Raw genomic sequence first — 7,780 nt, 5'->3', positions numbered from 1 at the left:
TGGGTTCAAGCTATCTTTGGTCATTTTAATAATGAAATTAATATCTTTTGTATCATATAGAGTGAAATTCAATCTTCACTTGCAATACTAGATTTACGCTTAAAAAAAGTCTTAGGTAGAGGAATCATTTATCCCTTTTCATGTTTATTCTAGTAGTAATGTTCTATCTAAGATGTTACTATCGTAGTTAATCCTAAATAACAATATAGAGTGGTTGACCCTCAAAACGCTGTAGCAAGATAGCAGATAACATGATAGTAACTATATTGAAGATTTGAAATACACCTAACATAATTATCTCTCATGTACACTCACCCAAATTCAAGAAATAAATAATTAATAAAAAATAAAATTTTGATAACTTGTGTGACAAGTCAAATGTCAATAACAACAGAATAAGATAATAAAACAAATTTAACTCTTTAATTCTTAGAAGTTTAGAATCACCATATATTCAAATACTATACAAATTTTTAACAGCTATAAAAAACTTTATCTTTAAGATCTATCATGCCTTTATTTTCATTTTCATCTATATTTTTATAGATATCTTTGTTCATTTTATGATATGTGCTTTTCATTGTGAAAAATTAAATTAATAGAAAGTAAATTTATGTAGGATTAACGTAAATTTTATGTTGATCTAACTGTTGATTTCCTAATGACATAGTTTCATTTGAAAATTTGATTTGTTCTATTTTTGGTTGGGGAAAAATTATTGTTTAGTTGACTTTTCATTTGATTAAAATATTTCACATTAATTAAAAATATACTCAAAATATAGTTTATAAGATTTCAACAATCGAAATCAATATTAACTTGTCAATAGATCTTAGATTAGATATCTTGAATTTTATATCTCACTTGGGTCTATTTAGAAGAATTTATAGACCGTTATAACCCCAGATTTTTTTTAATAGGCTTCTTGATATAACTTATAAACATATTATATTTTTAATTTATCTAGGTAAATTTCATTATTAAATTTATGAATAAGAACTTATAAAGATTAAACAAATCTTTATCATGTAAACTAGTTTTTTTAAAATTAAGTCTTAACTCATTTTTTTAATACTATTAACTCATTTTTTAAAATTAAACCTTTTAGATTTTACAGCACAACCTACCTGACCTAGCATCTTTCCATTGTACTGGGTCCCAAAACTTTACTAATGTAATATTAATTTCTTTTTTTTTATAAATTTTATATTCTAGATGTTCAATATTGAATATGGGATGATGTGTTGAGATCTTGTGTAGATTAAGTATTTGATTAAATAAGAGTTTATAAAGGTTTAAATAATTTTTATCTTGATAACTAATTTTTAAGTTTTGGTTAAACTTTAGCTCAAATCTAAGAACGAGAAAGTATGCTGTGAATAAAAATAATAAAATTCAAGTATGACAAAGTGTGTTAGAATCTCACATTAGCTACATATTTAGTGGTTAATTTTTGAGTTTAAGTTAAATCTTAGATTAAATATAAGAATGACATAAATTATTATTTAAAATATCTTATTGAATATGTGCTTAAATAAATCGAGTATCTAAATTCACTTTTTAGAGAATATAACTAACATTGATATATCTTGTTTGACATCTTTTGCTTTCTTTTGTGACTGCCATGGAAAGTTTCAAATGTCATAACTAAATTAAATACTTAGAATTAGTTATTCTTTTAAGTAGTTGACAACGTTAAATATTGATTTTTATAAATTCAAATGTTGTATCTAATTTTATTAATTCAGCTTTAATTTGTTTTATTTTTCTTTATGAAGTTTTAAGTTTCTCTTAGGTGATATGTTATGACTGTGTGATTTAGTTTATATATCCAAATTGAAAAGAAAATAAATTGCATGGTCAAACTGATTGATTTTTTGTTTTGTTTGATATTGTAATTTTTAACAAATTGATTAAGTGATTTTTCCAATTCTATGTCTAAGAATAATAAAATTTGAATATATTCTGGTGATGTTTTTAGATATCAATTTCTTATCTTTGCAAGTAGCCTCATTGAGTATTGTGTAAAAACATGGGAAGAAAGATAATGGTTTAGATGGTGAGAAGAAAAGGAAGGAGAAAGATGAGAAAGAGAAGTTGAGTATTGTGTAAGAACATGGGAAGAAAGATAACGGTTTAGATGATGAGAAGAAAAGGAAGGAGAAAAATGAGAAAGAGAAGTAGAAAAAGAAAAAGAAAGACAAGGATGACAAAGTTGATGTAGAGAAGGTCAAGGGTAAAGAAGATGATGAAGAGAAAAATGAAAAGGTGATGGAGAGAATGATGAAGAGAAGAAGGAAAAGAAGGACAAGGATGAAGAAACAATAGATTAAAGGAAAGAGAAAAAGATAATGAAGATGAAGATGGTGAAGAAAATAAGAAAAAGAAGAAAAAAGATAAGAAGAGAAAAAGAAGGATGAAAAAGGAAAAGAAGGATAAAGATGAGAAGGAGGATAGTAAGGGTGAAGTTTCTGTTAGGGATATTAATATAGAACATATCAAGAAGAATATTGAGAAAGGTAACAAAGGAAAGGATAAAGGGTGGGAAGTGAAAGAGGATGTTAGAAAATAAGCACGCAAGGACTAACCTTTTGTGAATGTGGAAGCGAGATCGAGTGGTTGATATGCTAACTTGTAGTTCCTTCGTCGAATGCTCCAGTGGCTACTAGAGTCGCTAGGACTCGTTCACAACCCCAAATCATAGGCTTTTTATTCTTAGAAGACTCTTCGAACTGATAGGGTTGTGAATATCTTCGTGATATGTTTAAGGCGTATTGTGAGGACAAATATTCCCGAGCCTGGCCTATTACTTGTCATGGACTTTTTTATTAAGTCTTTTTAAAAGCTTGATTTGGCCTATTTGTCTTTTTAATGACCTACTTCATATTGAAACATTCAATAGGTCATCAAGCTTATTTGTAAATAGGCTATTAAATCATCTTAATAGGTATTTTTTTAAAAAAATAAATTATTAAAAAAAATTATTCAACACCTTAAATATGTATAATAAAATTACATATTCCTATTTATTACTTTCAAACCACATATGCATATTGGAAACAATGCAATGTAAATCATTGTTATGTTATGCGTATAAGATATGCAAAAGACTCCAACAAGTAAGACCCTTTCTATTAGAGGATATGTAGTAGAGACATTCTTCAACTTAACGAAAATGATTAGGGTTTTTAATTTAAGATTTTATTATTTTAAAATTTATTTGTTAATAACATTGAAATCCATTTTTATTGACTAATTAGAATTGCCTCCTAAGATTTATAATTGTCTCAAGAGATCCAATATTCATACATTATTAGAACTTTTTTCTCTTAGAGGATATATAACAGAGACCTTCTTCAACTCTAATGAAAAATATTAGAGTTTTTAATTTAATATTTTATTATTTTAAATTTTAATTGATTTAATATATTATTATATTATAATTTTATGTAAAATTATTTAATATATTATTATAAATTTTAAATAGGTTATTTTAATAGGCTTAATAGACTTTTTTTTAAGCTCAAGCCTAATTTATTTAATTAATTAGGCTTTTTAAAAAGTCTAAATTAAGTCTATTAATTAAATAAGTTAAGTTAGACTGGACTTTAAAAAGGCTAGGTCTTAGGACAGCCTGGCCTATTTACATCCCTTTTGAGCATCTGGTTTTAATACTCCCTCCGTGCGAAATCAATTGCCTAAACTACTACAGATCTATCATTGCAACAATATCAACACTTTTAAGAAGTTGAAATTAAGAGTGAATTAGTCTCACGTATATTGAGATATGAATAAGTTAGGAGTTTATAAAGCGATGAAATTAAAGTTTTGAAGTTGCATTGTAGTATCCTACTTCTTGTGAAATTCTATGGCTAAAAAGTCTACCTCAACACAAGATTTAAAGTATTCAACAATAATTATTATTATTATGATGCTTTCATTACTAAAATTATATATTTCATAAAAATACTAAGTTGAATTAAATCTTCACCCAATAATTCTAATGCACACACAATTATTGTAACTCAAACTATAGCATACGCAAATAGTAATTTATAAAATAATATTATATTTCAAAATAGAAAATTAATAATAAAAAAGTAATATTATTCTTAAAATTTTATAATTATCTATGTTATATAAATAAGTTCATATCTGTACTAGAATTCGAATGGTAACGACTACAAAAAATTTATAAAATAATATTATAGAGTGATATTATTTTCATTCTTATTAATTTTAAAATTTAATCAAAATAGTCTTCTAAATAAGAAAAAATATATTATTTTAATTTTCAACGTTTACAATCATTAATCATTTTACTTTATATTATTTTTATGATTCATTCGTTAAAATAGTCTCCATGTTAAGAATTTTTTTTAAAATTTTAAACATATTCAATCATTAATTATTATTTTTTTATTATTTCTATGACTTATCAAAATATTTTTTAAACTAAACAGAATATCATTTTAAAGAAAATAAACTTCAAGTCATATAATTTTTTTTTGCAATATTAATATCATTAATAACATGTTTTATTTCATTTTAAAATATAAGTGAATTCACGCTTACTTCAATGTTATTTGTCATTAAAGTAACTAATGTCTAAGTGATGATAAAGATTAAAATGATTAATAGCTACATACATTGAAAATTAAAATGACATTTTATTTAGTTTAAGAATTATTTTAATAAATTCTAGAAATAATATGAACTAAATTGATAGTTTACTCTAACATTATAATATTTTTAAATAATTAGTAATAAAACATATTATAATACATTAAAAAATCAATTATAGTTATATGGATGACAAAATAATAATCTAAAATTAAGAAACAATGACAAATTAATTTATAATCATGTTAAATAAAATTTTTAAAATAAAAGTAGTAGTTTATATAGATTTGTAACCACAGTCATTGTTAAAAACAATATATAAATAGCAGTATAATCATCTAAGAAAGAAAACCAATGATAAATTAGCATTATAATCATATAAAAGATACTAGTAATCTCAAATTATTTTGTTTTCAGTACATGTTCAAATTAGCAGAAAACTTGCTTGTTTAGAAGCAAAATATAAGTCTAGTGCAACTAATAGCTTATTTGAAAATTGCTAATGTAGTTACAAAGCAAAAAGCAATAGGATTGAAAGTAGAATTTCTTAACAAGGAACCATATAAAGTTAATAGAAAACTGACTAAATTCATTTAGATAATATGCAGTGGGTCAAATCATAATATACTTGGCTGTTGTGTACTTAAAGAAAGGTAAAAGCAACACAGTTCTACTAATCATAATACGGATAAACTACAGTAAGAATAAAATAAACCTGATGTACTCCAAGCGAAAAAGTGAAGAACTTAGCCATTACCCAAGTCTTCTTAAGCACTAGAAAGTGTACCTTGAAGGAAAAGTTGAGGTGTAAGGCATCTATCAAACCAAAGGTAACAAGGTCCACTAATGTAGCCGAATCTAACCCAACCTCTTAGTACCTGTAAACCTTTTTCATGTCTCTTAGTTCACTGATAAACTCTTTGACAAGTGCACCAAATCGTTGAACTAATAAAAGATTATCGTTCACATGGATTAATGCTAAGTACCAACTTACAAGAATAACACTAGTTGAGTCACAAAAAATAGAATATGAACAGAATGTAAAATTACTAAGTGCAGAATTGTAAAAATAGAATTGAAAGTGCTGGAATTAATATTTATAAATGAACAGAATTGAAAAATTAAGGTTGGGAATAAAAATTAAAATAATTGCAGAATTTTAAATGTCTTAATTACTGGAAATAGGTCTAAAAACAATTAAAAGGTAGGTTGAGTTCGGAATCCCTTATCCCCTTCCCTTTGTATAAAATAAATTTATAACTCAAAATACAACTTTATTTAATGGTCAGATTTTCTAAAATATCCAATCCCAATTCCTTGGTAATTAGTTCTAAAATGAATTTAGTATTCTAATTTTTTAGATACAACTAAAAGCATTTAGCATTAAGATTTAAAATCCAACAAACCACATCATTATAAACTTCTATTCTTAGACAATTTATAATAAGCATTTTGGTTTCAGTCCAAGAAAGCTTACAACTTTCCATCATGAACTCCTTTTTATCAACCTTATTCACGTAGAACAGTGAGACACTAAGTTCAGAATCAAAATGTTAGAATAAAGCTTGTATCTTGAGCTATATCCAATGTTAGTTCATTGCAAAGGGTGAAAGTATAAGCTCTTCCTCACTTAACCCCAAGATATTTAGATAGACATGAGGAAAGCAAGTAATATAAAACTGAAATATATTGCAAATACTGAATTCATGTTCACAGAAGAGCTTACAACAGATGGATGAAATGATAAAGTTATTGTTCCATTACATAAACTAGAGAAAATGAGATGAAATCCAAGTTTCCATGAAGATCCTCTAGCAAAAATGTAAAGAAAAATACCTTAGCTAACATGTTCTACGTAAGCTATATGTAAAAAACCTAGAATTCTGTGCCTCTAGAATGTACTAAAAAGGAAAGAAAAAGATGCTCCCTTTTTAGAAATTTTTCACTTTTATATGCCCAATCAGCATTGTGTCCCCACAATCAAGAATCTGTTTTCCACAAAAGTGTCCTGTAACACACAACTTCAGCTCTTTAAGTCCAAAGTGTCCATTTCTTTTAACTCCCTTTAAAATTAAACTGCCAGCCATCAAAATATAATTGATTCATCTATTTTTCAGCACTTACAACAGTCCATTAAATTTATCAATTAATTGCATTAACTTATAATTTAAATTCAATAAAATATATCAAAAAATCATTAATTTTTTAGATGAGTTAGTGACTCATCATTCATCAGAGCTAACGATGACACCAATAATTTGATATGATTGTAATGATAATATTAGTAAAGATGACATTGCCTTTTTTAAATTGGCAATTAATATTTTGGATTGGCTGGAATTAACAGTTCGTGGTTTATTTTCCCATCAGCTAATCGATTTGAGTGTTGGAGTGAGTTATTAATATAGGTTAAGACAAATAAAAAAGAAGTGAGAAGTAGGATGTTAAGAAGAGAGGATGAATTAAATATAGATAATCATCCTCTCAAAATAACACAATATTGTATAGTTTGTGATATGTCAAAATAACAAGTCAAGTTTGTATAGTTTGTGATATGTCAAATAGAACACCGATCAAACAATTAGCGAAGGGCGCCGAAGGCAACGCCACGCACACTACACGCAATTGTTAGATACATTACATCAAATTATACAGTGAACCGACCAAATTTTGTACTTTGCTTACCATCGTGATCCTGCTATTCAGTATTTTTAGGAATTTATTAATAAATTTAAAGTAATTTTTTATTTAAAATTTATATTAAACTGTATTAAAATTTACAGAATTTTATTTTTTCTGTTTATGTAAAACATTTTATTTAACTAATTTTATTTTTTAAAATAATAGCTGTTTTATAATTTTAAAGTAATATAAATAAATTTTAAAGATACATAATACATTGTTTAGTTCTTGTGTTACCTCCTTAAATAATTATTTTTTAGAAAAAAATAAAATAATACACACATATATATAATTGTAACCACCGTCATTATTAAATAAAATAATAATAAAATTATAAAAAATAGTTATAAATAAAAGTATAATAATCTAAGAAAGGAAAATAATGATAAAATAACATTATGATTAATACTAGTAATATATTTAAAATAAAAAATAATATCAATACAATATTAATTATGATTAATAATAGAACCTC

The sequence above is a fragment of the Abrus precatorius genome, unplaced genomic scaffold (assembly GCF_003935025.1).
Source record: "Abrus precatorius isolate BTA unplaced genomic scaffold, Abrus_2018 Scaffold3, whole genome shotgun sequence".
NCBI classification, from domain to species: Eukaryota; Viridiplantae; Streptophyta; class Magnoliopsida; order Fabales; family Fabaceae; genus Abrus; species Abrus precatorius.
Note: the sequence above shows the minus strand (reverse complement) of the source record.